The 17832-nt window shown below is 46.3% G+C and overlaps 1 protein-coding gene across 1 annotated transcript in view; it reads right to left on the reverse strand.

Annotated features, from left to right (window-relative positions):
* Positions 1–14971, reverse strand: part of LOC119401751 (4-galactosyl-N-acetylglucosaminide 3-alpha-L-fucosyltransferase FUT6) — a 51777-nt gene extending 36806 nt beyond the window's left edge. The window contains exon 1 of the mRNA XM_037668710.2: positions 14586–14971. The gene's annotated coding sequence lies outside the window, so the exon portion shown is untranslated. The remainder of the gene's footprint in view (positions 1–14585) is intronic.
* Positions 14972–17832: the final 2861 nt, after the last annotated feature.

The raw sequence follows: 17832 nt of genomic DNA on the forward strand, positions 1-17832 counted from the left end.
ATAGGAATAAGTCCGTAAGTCCACGGCCTTCAAACAGGGAGTACCGCCACCCTGTCGCCTATAATTTATGACCATCGAATAGTTATTTTATACTCAAAATCGGTTCCGCAGAAACAATTTCCGGTATTGTGTCTTGCGCTTCGCGTTGTCGATTAATTCGCCGTCGCACTGCCTTCCTGGTAACCTGATTTGGTAGAGCAACCACCCCGGAAAGGCGTTGGTCGCGGGTTGGATTCCTGGACCACGACGAATTCTTCGGCAACTAAGAAGCTTTCTTTCTGAGAAATCCGTACGGATTTCCTTATGGCTTCGTGCTACAAATGGGTGGGCGTGCTACAAATGGGTTGTCAATATCCCTTTCTTGGTATGGTATACTCACGTTCACGTGCATGCACGACACGTTTCTATAGCGGTCCTGTTAATTAGTGGTATTGTGGAGAAACAGAAGCAATAACTATGTAGTGCATACCGCACTAATTAGGTGCCTTTCAAAGGCTACAGGCATTATTTAATGTACGCCATGACAGCGGCAGGGACTGTCCTTGCCGCTGACTGACGTTGTCATGAACGGAAGACGCCAACTGCAGTCGTCAGCCTAATTTACCCTCATAAATCTGTGTGTGCCAGTGCGTCTCCTTTCTAGCATTCGTAACAATTTTCGCCATTCTAACGTTAGCATAGAAAAAAGAAAGAAGTTGCTGCACGTCGCACTTCAATAACGAGAATGTTTGAGAAACATACAGGAAATAATGCACGCCGTCTCCTCAATAAAAAAAAAACAAGGAGAGAACCCCACAAAACAATGAAAGCACCAAAAAAAACGCGAAAGAAATACGAAATCAAGTCAGCTTCTTCTGATGAAGTGCGAGCATAAAAAGGGGACGATGTGCCTGTTCCCATTCAGTTCTGTATACGCCTTCACGTACATCATGCTCGAGTTGATTGGTCAGCTGCCCGCTCGTAAATGATCACGCCATCTAGCAGAAAAATGCATGGTCCACATTCACCGCCATGGCTATATATACGTGTGGCGCTGGCTAACAGCCCCCGGATTACACGTAGAGATAGACACACCAAAATATGTGGACGGGGCAACGGCCGCTGCCGTGGCTCAGTTAGTAGAGCATCGTAAACGTAATGCGATGGTTTTGGGTTCGATCCCCACCGGTGGCGAGTAGCTACCTCGTCTACATTGATTTCCCTTTATTTGGTAATTCCTACACTTCAATTAAAAGCTACATAAAAAGAGCGAACACTACGCTTTCTCTGACTTCGTTACTTGTTGGCCGCGTTATGTGGGAATGTACGTGTGCCTCCCCTAACGCGCGTTCCCACGTTACATTAAAAATGTTACCATGGCGACCTTACGTGTTGCAAAAAAATCTTGCCTTCACATATGAACGAGTTCTCTTCCACAAGACAAAAAAAGGTATGAAGCAGCGCTCTCAAGCATATATATATATATATATATATATATATATATAAGAAGACACACGTCGAAAAACAGAACGGCTTTTAACGTTTCGGCCGTGGGACCGGCCTTTGTCAGAATAACAGAAGTGGAACCACTTCTGTTATTCTGACGAAGGCCGGTCCCACGGCCGAAACGTTAAAAAGCGTTCTGTTTTTCGATGTGTGTCTTCTTTTTATCCATATTATTTACCGGCGACCATATATATATATATATATATATATATATATATATATATATATATATATATATATATATAGCAACGAACTGTCCTGGGTGCGCTTCCTTGTCTTTGTTTCGTTAATTTTTTTCTTATTCTCGCCGTTCCATAACCGTCAACACAACCCAAAAGCGGACCAAGCATTCTCAAAACGGAAAACGAGGTTCCAAAAAAACGAAGCAAAAAAGAAAAAAAAACATAACCAACAATACTACGAAACGCTGAAACATCGGGCACGTGCTTTGCCTGCACGCTGCGCATGCTGGGGGTGGGGGGGGGGGGGGGGCACCCACCCGGAAAAAGGAAGTGAGGCCGCTGCAGCCTTCGCGGCTGACGCAGCGATCCCGCTTCACTCGTAGCCTCCCTTTATAGGTTTTTTTTTTTTTTTTTTTTGAGGCGCCGTTCCCTCACGCTTAATGACACAACGCTTGACCCGCGCTGGTCAGTGCTATAAGCGGCTGCGGCCTAACAGCGGGCTGTCTATACAGCGACGGGGGCAACGCACTGCTGCTCTGAGGTTGGGACGAATGCGGAACAGCCCGTTCCTGGAAATATTTCTTATTTTATAGTTTTTGCTTCGATCGTTCTTGTCTTTGGAGGGCTACACCGCGGTTAACGGAGAAGAAAACGCTCCAGGAAGACCGCGGATTGGACAACAACCAACATCGCGCTCGGGTCAGCGTGAAGTTGCGCGGTCGGCCGCCGAACGACGGAAGTAACCCACGCTTGACGCAGAAATACGAGAAAAATGCAGCCATGCAGGTATGCTCCATGAAAACTGTCAAAGCAGCGAAGCCGATGCCTGCATTCGTCAGTCTATTGATTTTCTATGTTTTTTTTTGCAAGTCTTTCTGCGATTTCTGTTTTACAAATATTTTCTAAGTATTTATGTGTTTTATGGTTGCTGTTTGTTTCACACTCTATATTAAGCTATGGGGCGACGACGTGCTCATTCACAGCCGCACTGGAGCGGTGGAACGCGAATAGTCATGCGCTGAAGCGCTACGGCAGCGTTCCAGCGCCGGCCGTGGCCCATTACACCCATAGAGTTTCCAAAAATTAGCTAGAGGGGACTCTGGCGCTGCAACCGTTCAGCCACCATGGAAATGATCGGTAGTACACGGATAGTCTTCGTACTTGCGGGCTTCGAACGCACTTGTGGCTTTGTTTATTGCTGTGTTTTTGTTTTCTTTCGGATAAAAGAATGGATCGTTGTGAACTTCGTAACCAGATTTGAATTGGTGAGCCTAAAAAGGTTAAAGTGGTGAAGTGGAACTGCTGACTTTTGCTGAACTTCGTTTTGCTACAAAGCGGATGCAGGCGACGCGTAGCCCAACGGAGCCGAAAGAACGAAGTTTAGACAAATCCGTGTACTACCCATCATTCCCATGCTGGCTGAAGCGCCATGCGTTGCAGCTCCTATAGACACTAGCGCCAGAGTTCCCTCTAGTAAGTTTTGTAGGAAACTATGGTTACACCCGCCCACTCGCCCAAAACGCGTTTTACTATCACGACTGCGCTGGAACGCAAGCACCGTTGCAAGCGCTGCTGCTGTGCACGTCATTCCCGCGTTACGCCAACGGACCGCGAAGGGTTGACTAAGAACAGCTTCGCTGCTAAGATAAGGAACCACAGAGTAAGCGTTGTTGCCATTTTTAAGTGCAATGCACTTATAGAACGAAGGCGAACGGTGTCCATCCATGGTCGCGCAGTTTAAAGCGAAACAGCCGCCAAGCTTCGCCGCTAAGCCGAGAGAGGGCGCCACAATCCCATCATCAGAAAATTTCTGAGGGTTTCGCCGCTCTAGCAGCGCTCTCACGTAGCAGCCAATAAGGTCATTCTGCCGTAAGGGGAAGACAGCTGGACTGTGAATTTGTTTTTTTTTTCTATAGCAAGATCGATTGAATCGAAGTGGACAAGGAATTAGACCAACTTTTAAAAAGTGCTTTTTTCTTCTTTTTTTCGAGCCTGATGGCGCACATATCACCGCCCCGCTATAAAGGGGACGCTTATACCAACCACCATACATCCATCCAATAGGAGGGCGCCGGCTGGCGGAGGGTCATTCCCGCAATGGACGCCGCTGAGGAGGCTCTCGAGAACGGCAGTGCCGAAGAAAAGCGGATCCAGCCGTCAGGGCTAAGCGAGCAGAGGAAGAACGACTACGTCGATTGCGCAACCCTACTTTAGGAAAACAGGACACAGCAGCCAAACGGCAACGACGTAAGGAAAATCCCGAGGTCACAGCCTGAGAAACACAAACGAAACGCCGGTATCGAGCCGATCCCGAGGTGCGGGCGCGAAAAAACGCCGCGAAAAGACAAACGCAGGGACAGGACGTTTATTGCACTTCCCCAGCATTCACTTAGAGTGTAGCTGCCCACAATTTTTATTTGCCCTAGTGACACTACTGTATCCCTTCCCAGCACTTCCGGTCGAGCACTTTGAAGTGCTCATTTACAAGGAGTTCATTCTATGTAGCACAGGATAAACTCCATATATAGAGTAAACTTAGGGAGTTTAATCTTGTGCTACTCGGAGACAACCTGTACCCTGTGCCTCAACGTGACGGTGACTCGCGTTCGCTTGTCGAAAGCATAGGATAAACCCCGTAAACAGTAAACTTGGGCCGCTCAATCTCGCACTCACAGAAAGAAAGCGTACTTTGACTTTTTTTTTTTTTTGCCTCGTACATAACTCTCGCATATATAACGTTCTTTAAAAACTCTTTTTTTTTTTTTGGAGAGTCATGCGTCCCGTGACTCTCTAAAAGATAGTTAACGTGTCTCTCTAAGGGTAGTTATATATGTGAGAGCTATAGACGTGGCAAAAAAAAAAAAAAACGGTCAAAGTACAGTCGCCTAAGTCTTTAACTAGCGTTCGCGAGCGACAATTTTTTCGGTGTATCTTCGCCATGTGACTGAAGTGAGTTCCAGAAAGGGTGAGGGCAAGTGCATGCCTACAAAGCACATACCCACAAAACAATTTTTTGCAACTTCGTTCCATCATATGGCGCTGACACACAGAAAAGTCGCCGCTGCGCATGCTAGTTAGAGATTTGGGCGGCTGTACGCTCTTTTGGCGAGTCGTGCGTCCCATGACTCTCTTAAAGAGAGTTAATGCGTTTCTTTAAAAAGAGTTATATATTTGAGAGTTACATACGAAAAACTATATATGCGGAAGAGTTATATATATGAAAAGTCAAATGACTTATTTTTCTTAGAGTGTGTGCTACTCGGAGACAACATGTCTCCTGTGCCTCAACAACTGTGTGACTCGCGTTCGCTAATCGTTTTATTTTTCTTCATCGCTTTTAGTGACAGGCATGTTCGGTGAGGAAAGCCTATAGAACGTACAATTCGCTGTCACTACAAAGTAAAAAAAAAACTGAGAAATACAGGCGGCCAGCTAGCGAGAAAGTTTCTCAGGAGTTGCGTCTTTCGTGGTCGATGGTGAAATGAGTCAATTGCCTTGACAGGCACGACTCATTCGCCCATGCGCTTTATGCTCGACAGGTGCACGGACTGGAGCGGCAAGTTTCTTTCTCGCCGAAAAATATTGCGTGACGAGCGCAATAAAGGGGGTGGGGGAGGGAACGTAGTGAAGCCAGAAAACGAAAAACGTCGAGCAAGCAACGCTTGAAGATTTACAACGCCTTCGTTCACTTACGCAACTCTCTTGACTTCGTAAAAAAGAAACGCGTCCAACATAAAAGCCCCTTGCACATGCGTGTTCAAAAGTTTGCCTTCCCCCGCCCTGTCTATATAATTCTCCGAGGTCTTATTATCCCTTACTCTCACAATAAGGCGGTACAAGTTCCGAGTTAAAATAAGTACTGACGTGTCATTTAAAGCGCCTCTAAACCACACCCAGTGCAAGGACGAGAGAGTAGTTTCTTTCTCGCCTCCACTACCCTTCCTACAGACACTATCGCCTCCTCGCCACTTATTTCTTCAGAAAACACGTGTACAATGTCAGCAATAAGCGTCCAGCCTATCAGGATTTCGCGCTTTGCGGCTACACGCTCTTGTCTCCGCTTTGCACAGTCGAAAACGCACAAAAAGAAGCGAGATCAGTTGATCACGCACGACAGTCACGCGAGACAAGGCAGAAGGCGCGCGACTGCATGGCAAAGCAGGGTAGGAGAGACAATTCACAACTGATGTCCCTTGTACAAGGACCAATCGAGAGCTTATTTCCTCATGACGTCACTTGAACAGAGCGCTGCCGTCACGAATTGTGCGGGGAAGGCGGAAACGCCATGATAGAAATGACGGAACGTGTGCAGCCCTCAGTCGCTGAAAATACTAAATATGTGGCATTTTTCTAAAAGATCCAAGTCGACTTTAAGTGAAACTGAGAAAAATGCAGTTTTTTGCTACTGACAATGTCGTCGGGTCAGATCCAAAATTTTTTTTGCCAGTGTGCTCGTAACACCAAAATACCTCAAACCCATATTGCGGCTAAAATCTATATCGCCCACTATCGTCGGTATTCAGGAGTACAATTTAGGTTTGGCTCTTGTAGATGGGAACATTTCATTTGGGCTTGAATTGGTTGCGCAAAAGAAGTCTAAATGGCGCGAATGGACGATATAGCAATATTCTGTGACAAAATTAACAGCATCTTTCTGCTTTTGTCGGTGCCGTCCTTTGTTATATAGGCTTAATGGTGATGACTACACTTGTCGAGCGAGTGGTTGTTCGAGGGAACAGGCACACCATTCTGGACTGCCGACAGTGGTTTTTTTTTTTTTTTTTTTTGTCTTGGCATCTAATGAAGGCCTTCAAAATATGCTTCAGCTCAGATTTTTCTCAGCTGGTTTATGCCGCGCCATTCCGGATACCTTCTTCTGCTTAAAAGTATAAATCGGTGACCGATATCTTCATTTCAGTGTTCTTCCACCTCAAATATACCGTCTCGAAGAGAATGAAGCACATGATACTGTAGCGCGAAACTGGAAAAGAAAACGCAAGAGACAGAAATAAATAGAACAGTGGGCCTCTTGCTCTTTGCATTCGATTTTCGCCCTACATTATCTGGTCCTTCAGTAAGTACCAACTCACTCAAGAAAAAGTAATTGTGGAACGAAAACACGCTAGCAAAGCAACTAGGGCACAAATGAGACAGACTGCATGCGGCCATGTTGGTTGCTTAGATTACGATTGTTGATGCAGCGCTGGTTTAATGGATCTGGCTCAGTTTGATATAAACAGAAGCAGGATTTGGCTCATTTCTTTACTCGAAACTGCTTTTTTGAGTTGACGTTACAATCAAGGATTGCCCCCTTTCGATTACAGATGTTTTAAATGTGAAAGATACTTAGGCGTGCTTTACGTTCCCGTGAAATATAGCCCAGACTCGGTTTCTGGATTTGGATCTTTTAGGGATAAAAAAAAGGAACATATAAACTGTGGAAGTGTGATCAGCAAAACCGAAGAATTAGAAGGAACATTCCTGGCCTATAATCTTCCTGTTTTTATCCTAATGAAAATATGGTTGCACGATACATACCCCCAACACCTACACAAAGCAATAAATTTTGACATAGAAAGTTCTGTTTCTGTTATTTAAAGGTCATTCTATGTTAGACGTATCACAGATACTTAATTTCTCAGCAGGATATGCCACAAGTCAGGGGGCACGCCTTTACACTATAACCCCTTTCTCCACCCGAAATAACACTTTTAAACACTCGTTTTTTCCTAGGACAATCACCGAACGGAATAAACTTTCTAACGAAGCTGTTTCACAGATATTTTGGTACCTGACGTCATAAAAACAAGCCATACTAGAGTGTGAAGTCACCAGAATTGACACTGTAGCCTGACGTCACGATAGTGTTGATGTCAGTAGGTACGCCTAGCAAAAATCGACTTCAATATCAAAATAAAATATACTAGCATTTACTGTGATTTACACTTGCTCAGGGCAGTCTCTGTATACAGAAGATTTATATGGCAAAGTAAACTCACCTTAGAAATTTGAAGCGACATATCGTCGTCCCGGGCCGGCTAACGTGCAGTTGAAGCAGGCGTATCTGATACGCTTTACACTCTAAGGCTGCAGGAGTAGAATAGATATTTCACTCTCTTTCAGGAGGATGGAGTAAAGAGAACATTTCACTATTTTTTTCCTGAGGAGCGTACGACTCACACCATTCCACGTTTTGCAAGACAGCAAACCTGTTTTCACCGGGTACATTTGTTTCTACGAATCAGTATTCGGTTTCATTATTGAGAAGGAGGACGCGTCTTGAGACCCGGCGATGCTATCTCGTCATGATATTGCTGGTATTGCGTCGTGGCCAATCGGCAGGGAGAACGCAATATGAAAGCATTCCAAGAACAGAAGAAACAGCACTCTTCATGGAAGTACAATGCAATGAGTCAACTTAATAAAATCGGTTGCGCGCTTACTATATACGAATATACTCATATATTGTAGAAGAGTTGAGATCTGGGCCAGTTGGTTCATGATACTTAACGAAAGCCAGCAAAAGAACGGGACACGAGAAAAGGCATATATATTGTATACGCATATACTAATATACGCATATACTCTGCACGCGCGTCTATACAGAAAATCAAATTATGCAAAAGAAAGCGCCAGTGAAATTAGGCAGTATTCTTTACAGATCGGGATTATCTTCGGTAAAACATTATTCGTGCAAGTATGGGAACGACAGAAATAGAGCGACAGAAAAGGCGTTACCATCACTTGTGGGGTACGAGCCCACAACCCGCAACCAAGCATGATGCGCTTGTTGGTCAACCAGTTTAACTATGCAACCGTTAAAAAATTATTCAGCACGGGAATCCAAGTTAAACAGCATGAAAAGTCAAATCTAGCAAGTAGGACGAGCACACAAGCTCACAGCTGTTAAAAGAAACTCGTCCGTACACCATGCATGGCTCATGTGCATTCGTCTTTTCGCGTTGTTACACTTTCAATGTGCACCCCTTACAAGACGTCCAGAAATACCCCCAGATAACTTGTACAGAGGTGTGTGTGTGTGTGTGTGTGTGTGCTTGCTTTCAAACGAAATTTGTTCAAATTATAAATTATTTTCTTACGTTACAGCGTCCCTTGAATCCTCACGCACAGCATAATGATCTACCGGTTGCCACCAGTGCAATCACCTGTCGCTGTTGTAGAGGGCACCCACTGACAGCTGACATCTGCATGAGCGATAGTTTCCGGCGACGGTTTCCATTACACAATTGCCGTTCACTTGATCTCCCATAGGTTCCTATCATGACAGGTTTGTTCTGGCGCCCACGGAATTGCTTTTTTTGACCTAGCTGATGCATGTAGTATCTTTCACAAACTCTAAAATGTAGTTGCTTACTGCGGTAATATATTTGTGTCATTTCTTTAAAGCTACCGTTCAAGTTTACACTTCCGGTAACATGTTTTCCCACAATGAAAAAATACGTTTACAGAAAACTGCTCAAATATTCTCAACAAAAGGTTTCAGCGTGTGCGGTATTGTACACAGAAATTGGCTTCGCGTAATACACGATTACCGGACGATAGTAGCGACATCTTGCGACGCTTCGTGTAACTACGCTGACTTGTTGACTCGTTAATTCGTGTTTCACGAGCTTTGATGCAGAGACAAGAAATTAAGGTAACAATACTGACGATTCATGCCACTGTTGCGAATTTAGCAGCAGCAGCGAAGTAGGAAGACGTTTACTTATTGTTATAGTTGTTTGTACAGTTGAGCTGTGCGCCGCCAGGCGCCGCCACCAACGTGGATGTTAATATTCACGCCTCCTATAGCGAAGTCATCCGCGAACGATAGACTTACGAGCTAACTGAAGCTCTCCATTGAGGAGCTCTTGTTTGCCTATGAACTCAAGCGTTTGCGAATACCAGGCCACAAGAGACGCAGCCATGTACCTAATAAAGCTGTCAGAGATCTCTTGTGGCGTTTTACCTGACTGCAATATATGTAAGAAAGAGACCTGTCGAAGTATAACCATGAGTTATGGTCGTAGGATAATCATGAATGCACTGTGACTGTTTATTTTGAGTACGTCAATTATACCAGATGATATTAAGGAGTTTGCAGGGGATTACGTGACGGCAGCAAGCACAGGACCGGAGTTGATAGATAGCGCTGGTCTTGTTCCCTCCCTCTGTGTCCCTGTCCTTTTTTTGCGCTAAAAGCTACTCAAGACCGGATTAATTGGAGTAACGTGGGAGAGGCCCTCGCCCTGCACTAGTAGTAGTCAGGCCGCTGATGATGATAAATTCAACGTTTCACGAAGTAGTTAACTCGACGTCAAAACCAACCCGCCACGGTGGTCTAGTGGTTACGGTGCTCGACTGCTAATCCGAAGGTCGCGGGATCGAATCCCGGCCGCATTTTCAATGGAGGCAGAAATGCTTGAGGCCCGTGTACTTAGATTTAGGTGCGCGTTAAAGAACAACAGATGGTAGAAATTTCCGGAGCCCTCCACTACGGCGTACTTCATAATCGTATCGTGGTTTTGGCGCGTTAAACCCAACAATTATTACTGCTGTCAAAACCAACAAAGCTGTAGAAAATCATTCGTGTAAAAGTTCAGACTACGCGGCCGTCTGTGAGTCTACAGAGTCCACATCATCTACAGAAATCCTCACCTTCGTGAGAACCACGGCACCTTCTCGACTGTAACTTTTTTTTCTTCCCGTTCTCTTCTTCACTCAGTCGTTGACAGATCCCGCGTAACGAACAGCTTGTTACGGTCAGACAAGATGAAAGGAGCCCAAAATTATCGAGGATGCGAGATGAAAAGAGCACGAGATTACGGACGAAACGGGATGAAAGGAGCCCTGCGACGATCAGTTAGCTCGGGCGCGCAGACATGCGCCTTTCCAGATGCACGACTCGGACAGGGAACAAGAAAGCCACTTCGCCGGCTACATTCCCCTGTAACACTCCCGTGTGTCGCAGCTGACGAGTTTATTGCGTCTCGCAACGAGCGTTGCGTCGTGATCTAGTAAGCTCGCAAAATGAAATGATGGCACGCGCTACTAGAACTGCCGTCACAGCTGCTGTCTCAGCCCGCGTACGCCATGACTCAGTCGTTAGCTCGCGCATGTAAAAGGACCAAATAGAACGAAACAAGTCAAGTGCTTTTCAAACCGCTCCGCTGACTGAACATCTGCGTACAACATAATAGCATTTGAAGAAGATAAAAGCATTTGAAGAATTTGAATTTGAGGAAAGCCAAGTGGCCTATCTTGATTGAAAGTATTGACAGCAAGAGTTTTGAAGGCAAACTGCTAGTTCAAATGATCATTGCTACACGGTTATTGTGTTCCAAATGTGCGAATAGTTGGGCTTGCTGGTTGTATGTACACAGGCGTCCACTGTTAAAGGGAACATTGGAGCGTGTGGCTGCAGCTCGGCGCCACCGCCGGCCAGCGGCTGCAACGAGTTTTGCGCAGGCGCAGTGCGCGCTGTGAATCGTGCTCTTTCGTCGTCTGCTGCCGTCTGCTTCCGCGCTGCGAATCGTCGCGAAGCGAACCGCTGACGCGGCGAAAGAGCACCGGGCACGGTGCTCACTGCGTCTGCGCGAATCTCGTTGCGGCCGACGGCCGGCGGTGGCGCCGAGCTGCCGCCACACGCTCCGATGTTCCCTTTAACAGTGGACCCCTCTGTACATACTTCAAGGAACATCGTAAAAAACGACAGGACAACAGTTGTCCTGTCGTTTGTTTTCTGTGAGTGTGTGCGCTGTTCCTTGGCAGTCATTGCGTGTCGTCATTTATGTATTACGCTTTGTCACTCAATAAATCATTATTCCTATTGTGAGACGCCCCAACAGACTGCAACGTGGAGCGCCGCCATCTAGGAGGGACATACACAAGGGCTACGTCGATTGTAGCCTGACCGGCGGTGCTTTCAGAGCCTTGTATTTTCGCCCACTTATTTGGTCGATAAATTTTCATGGCGCGGACCACGGTAGGTGCAAACTTTCTCACTCTCTTTGAATTTCGCGGGCTCGCTCTCAGCGCAGGTAATTCACTTTGTGATGTCACGCATACGAATGCCCGAACCTATAGACTGCAATTCCCTTGTGAGATACTTCGGAGTGTCACACGTACTGTTTTTCAATTCGTCAGCAGTACGCAAACCCAGCTATAGTTGCTTACAACCTAAAAATAAATATAAGCTCCGCCCACAGCCACTACTGTCCCACTCGGAGACAAAATTTGCATAGATGTCCCATCCAATTGCATTTGCTCTTTCGTGACGTCATGCGCCTCCCGCGAACTTGGTGACGGTGACTTTCCCATACAGGCACATGTTCGTGTCGCTAGTTCTCAGTCGAAAATTTGAACTTCCTGGCAAATTTCAACAAATATTCCGACTTCACTGCTAAGCGAAACGTACCATTTTAACAAGGGACGACGAACTTTTAATTTATAGTATGCGTAGTATTTACATTAGGAACGAAAAAGCACTTATGATTACAACAGAAACCACCTTTCACGACTCTCTATAGCACAGATGAATGGCAGGCGCGCCGCAGTTCGAGGGGCGGAGCTTGTATTTATTCTTAGGTTGTAACCGACTATAGATATCAATGAGGCAAAATATAGGGCGAAGCCACAACGTTTGCTGGAACTTATTATCAAGCACGTAAACCCAACCGGCGAGGCACGTTCCGAGAAGAGAGCCAAGGGAAGACGCCAAGGCGTTGAAACACGATATCTACGCTAGACACGGAAAAACAGCCGCGGCCTTTCCCACGACGCTCAAGATGTGGCCCCAAGGGCTGTTCCATACACTCTGACCTCTCCAATAGATAAGGCAGTGCTGAGGTTTCAAGCGTCGAACCCGATTATCAGCGAACACTTTATCTGCACATCCGCGTTGCTACCGCAAACCATGGATGGCATTCTGGATCAGGATGAACGCGCAAGACGGACCGGAACTGGGATGCAGACGATGGCTTCGGAGTGTATCACCGATTTGGCAGACCATAGTTTCCCGCACATTTACTAGAGCGAACTGTGGCGCTGCGATCGTTCAGCCACCATGAGAATGATGGATAGTACATGGACTTGCCTAGTCTTCGTGCTTGCGGCTTCAAGCGCAGTTGTGTTCTTGTTTATTGCTGTGTTTTGGCCTTAGTTTCGGATAAAACAACGGCTCGTTTTGAACCTCGTGAGTTGATTTTAATCATAAGCCTAAAAGGATCAAGGTGGTGAAGTGGGACGGTTCAATCTTTGCTGAACTTCAAACTTTCTTGTGTCTACTGCAGTGTGTACTGTACATAAGTGCTGTCCCGTCTTGTTCTTACTTTCACGCATCTTCTTTGAAATAGAAGCTTTGGCTGTACTGTCTGTATGCCCACTCCTGTCTGAGCCTTTGGCTTACAGTATTAGTAAGCGAATGAATGAATGAATGAATGAATGATTGAATAAATAAATAAATAAATAAATAAATAAATAAATAAATAAATAAATAATAAATAAATAATAAATAAATAAATATATGCTTCTACAGTAAACTGAACCTGCGCTGCAGCCTGCATGGCTCACCTGCCGACCGCCAGCATCCGGTGAACCTGAATGAACTTAGTCACGACCATGAAAAGCACTACTATTTGTAAGGTCCCACTTTTTACCAGCTGCGACAAAATCGCCTTAACTGCAGTAAAATCTCATTTGTTCGCTCATTGTTAAAAACTTGCCATTTGCGCATTTGTTTTCAAGACTTTGGTGTTGCAATCGTGTCACTGTAACAGTCAGCGTTCTGCTTAAACATTCACTGCACGTAACTGATGTGCTCGCATGAGATCTGTTAGGTTTGCGCTTACTGATAGTGGGTGCAGCCACATTTGTTTATTATAACACTGTGTTATGTATAAGTAACTGAAGCGAAAAAGAACACAAGAAACAAGCACAGAATCGCGACTACAGCTATACACTGATCCAGGTCTGCTCACTATTACAAAAATATATTCGCCTGTAGTAAGCGGCATTTCCGATCAGCCACATTTTCCTGTACTTTTTCTGTTCGTATCACTTATTTTTTTTTACTTGTAATAACAAATATACAGGTTTTTACGTGATGACTAGTAACCAACGGTGCCAAGTATCTATCTATGTTTAATTGTTGATTTTAAGCACCAGCAATCGCCATCGTTTAAAACCATGACCTTCCCCCCCAAAAAACGCGCTGGCGCGATTTCATATCACCGTCTTCGACAGTGATAGAATACGGCAAATAAAACGAGCTCTTGCGCATGCTTCGAGCTCGAACTGCGATTTTCGACTAAGTGTACCACAAGAAGCGTAGTACTGTAAAACACTGTATCAAAAAATCGAACCAAATTCCTCGCCATGTTTAAGCTGTGTGAACTGCGGGGAATTGATGCCCCTGTGATTCTCTTGTATTTATTTGCTCTTTTCTGTTCTTTTCGTGTGATTACGTGATATTTTATACCGTTTTCTGTTATTCTACTGCGTTTATTTAATTTGTTTTGCGATTATCTAGTTTCTCTTCTATGGTCTCCTTTTTACTGTTTGCTGCTCCGAGGGCAGTGCGTCTAACTCCCGGTCCTGGCGTTTCGCCTCCGCTGCTCTCTTCCATAGATCTCTGTAGAATTCCCGACGCTGGCGTTTCGCTGTCTCGGACAGACGGATTAGCCCTTCGGTGACGCTGGCGTTCACGGGCAAGCGTGCTCTGGCGTTCCAAACGTGCACCCTGCTCGGCTTATGTGCATCAAACGTGGGACCAGCGTGACGCCAACGCGTGACGTGAGACTGCGCGACAACAACGCGAGACGTGAGACGACAACAGGGCGGTCCCTTAAACTGTTCCGCATTTAAAACAGAGTCTCTGGGGCCAAAGCCAACGGCGCCCCGGCATACGCTTGCACTTACCCGTTTGGCGTGGTGCACTCCCAGGCGGTCGCGCGGTCGATATTTCCGGGAAAAACCGCCGCCGCAATGCCGCGCTGCTCCGACAGCTGCCTTCCGCTGTGCCCGACACCGCCACCCGCGAACCGACACAACCGACGTAGTACAAAGAAAACCGCCTCCCGCCAACCACTCGTCAAACACACCGCACGCAGCTTACTTGTTCCATTCGAGAGCGCCGGCTGTCAACAGTCACCACAACAAGGCCACGTGCGTCTCTTTCTTCTCTCATCGCCAATGATGATAATGGGGTCAGTGATCACATTCCCGTCTCGGTAACTTCGTCCAAGACAGTGACCCGTATCGTCGAACGCTAATAAGCTAAACTTCCTTCCGCTGCGTTACTAAACTGTGCCTCATCTGGAAGAGAGCAGCAGATTCACAAACTCCGCGCTCTCGGCACTCTCGGGTGATAGCAGTGGCGCACATTCGCTCCCTCGACGCAGTGGGGCGCTGTTGTCGTCTACTCCAGTGCGGCCGGCCCATTCGCACTTTCGAAAAGCAGAGAACTCCAACGGTTCGATAAGTACTTTTCCGGCGTGTCGGTGTTGTGAGATACAGGCGCCGAGACGAAGTGTCTGCGTCGCATCCGGGCTTGAAAGCCTCGCCCTTTTTTTCTTGGCAAGACGTCGCAAACGCTTTCTTGTCAAACCCCAACGGCTGCTTGCGTTTTGCTTTGCTTCTCTGGACTTCGCGGCCCTCACGTATCGTTTCCCTCCAGTTTTTCGGCTTGCCTTTTTGTGAATCGCGCCGTGGGTGGAGGCGAAGTGGAAAGAAGGAAAACGACAGAAAGGCAAGCTCGCGGAGAGAAGAAGAAAGACGCCACAAGAAAAGGATGCCGCCCGCCAGTCGCCGCCACTCCCCTCGTTGCTGATCGGCGGTACCACGGCGCCATTGTGGCGAGCAGGCGAACCGCGCAGATGTAATAAATATAGCGCGCGCCTTTCGTCTAGCGACTGCTGCGCGTGTAATTGCCCTGGCGAGCGTTTCACGGATGGAGCCAGATGGCGGAAATGCTTTCGGACAAACAGATGCGTGTTTTCTTACTATGAAACAAAGAGGAACGTCAAAGAGGACCGTAAAAATGCGCGCGCGAGCGAGAGAGCAAGAGAAGTTCTAAGAAAGGCAGGCAACCGGCGCTCTGTTGCAAAATCTGAATGGGCACCGAAGTCAAACGGCATCAAAGGCTGCAGTGGAGGTATTCGAAATGTATACAGAGCGCAGGGATAGGAAACCTGCCGATTTAAAATTGTTTCCATGGACGCGGTAACAAAAAGAGGTAACAGGTAAGAGGTAACAAAAAGGAAAAGTCAGTGACAGGGAGGTGTACCAGTATTGAGCCTCATAAGGTGCTCTGCACCGAGGAAGAGAAAACGGGAGGGATAATCTCAATGTCTGATAATCTCAAGGGGGTGCCAATTCTGCCCCATACCTGCCTTCACTCAGTCGGACCTTTCACGTCATTTTTCACTGCGCAGGGTTATGACAACGCATGTTTTTGACCATTATATGACGCCTGATACCTTGCATTGCATTCTATTACCCCCAGAAAGCCGGGGACCAGTGGTATGCTGTTTTGAGAAGCCCGTCATCACTTCATTTTCATTTTTGCATCCATTGGGGAGCTCGTTTTCTCTCGGACTCGACCAACGGGCGAGGGGAGGGGGGGGGGGGGAGGGTGTCTCTACGGTGACGCTTGACCCCCTTCAATGGAGAACCAAGCGCACACCTCTGTATATGTAGATAGCTGATTCAGCACATCCCTGACAAGAAGCTGTCGATTCGTGTGCGAGCTGACAGCCCGAACCTGAGTCAATATCACACAGAAGGCTCAATTATATAGAGACACAGCTTTCGAGGCTCACAGACAGATTATACAAATCAGGGTGATAATTACAGCCACAACGTGGTATATTTATGTGTTAATACCTATGTTTAGCCGGATATTGCCGTTTACACGCTGCGTGCTTTTCGGTTGCTTCCTGCATATACATGTTTTCCTTTTCCAATATGTGTCCCAATGTGAGTCGCTAAGTTTTCAGCTTCCTAGGGAGCGGGAACACCCTGGTATGACTAACGCATGGGGGTGCCTATGGCATAGGTGATCCCTGTATAGAACAAATACAAAAAGTCAATTGGCTCCAAAGCCGGAACAAGCGTTAATATTACCACGTGCCTAATGTCACGTGCTCTTTTTGTATTTTTATGTAACCGATTCGTTACACGTATAGCCACTGCATTTCGCAAGCCGTGCCCGAATATCTGGGAAGCTTCCAGATTATTTTAGAATCTTCTGATAGGCTTTAGCGCGCAAACGCGAACAGTTGAGTTTGCTCTGAACATGGCACAGCCACCAGCGATAAGACTCAAATGTTCGATACCACATGTATAAATGTCGCCACGCATAGCCTCGGATCAGTTTATCGACGGCCGACGCTCTGTTCGCCGCTATCGGTGTACAGTGTGTATTGGTGTAGTCTGACTTTCTGTTTCCCGGCCACAAGTTCGACCAAATAAAGTTTCATCTTGGACACACCGACGCTGCCTTCGTCGACGTCACGACCCCAGATTATCAGCCGACACGTGAGTCAATGTAGACTGAGATAAGCAGACTGGAAATGGTTTTTTTTTTTTTTTGAAACCGCTGAAACTGATCTGAATTCAGATGTCGGATGGAGGCATGAATCATTGTATCGTCTCTGCCAATCCCACTATAGCGGGGAATTTAAGGGCTCGTTTTTCTTTGTTATAGACACAACGTGAATGAAAACAGCAGACATTGCAGCCAAGGAAGGTATAGGGAACGTTATTTGAAGTCTTTTAACTGCATTGTAGTCATTATGATATAAATGTGAAAAAATTAAAGTGGACAAAAAGACAACTTGCCTTCGGCAGGGACCGAACCTGCAACCTTTGGATAACGCTTGCGATGCTTTTCAAGTTGAGCTACAGCGGCGGTCGTCATCCCGTCCACTTTATCGAGTACTTTTGAGCATGTAAGCCTGGAAGTGTTAGCGCCGATCGTAACCATGGCGGCGAGTGTACAACACTATTTTTTGCCAACCAAAAGTGACGAAGAGAGAGATATTGCAAAAAGCACTGAAGAACCTCCAACAAGTAGTAGTTCCTGTGCATGAAACCTCAGTGCAAATGAATAGCGGTTCGTGTAAAATAAGCCGTATCAAGTGCAATAATTTGCTAATTTATGTGG

This window comes from Rhipicephalus sanguineus, chromosome 8, assembly GCF_013339695.2.
Source record: "Rhipicephalus sanguineus isolate Rsan-2018 chromosome 8, BIME_Rsan_1.4, whole genome shotgun sequence".
NCBI classification, from domain to species: domain Eukaryota; kingdom Metazoa; phylum Arthropoda; class Arachnida; order Ixodida; family Ixodidae; genus Rhipicephalus; species Rhipicephalus sanguineus.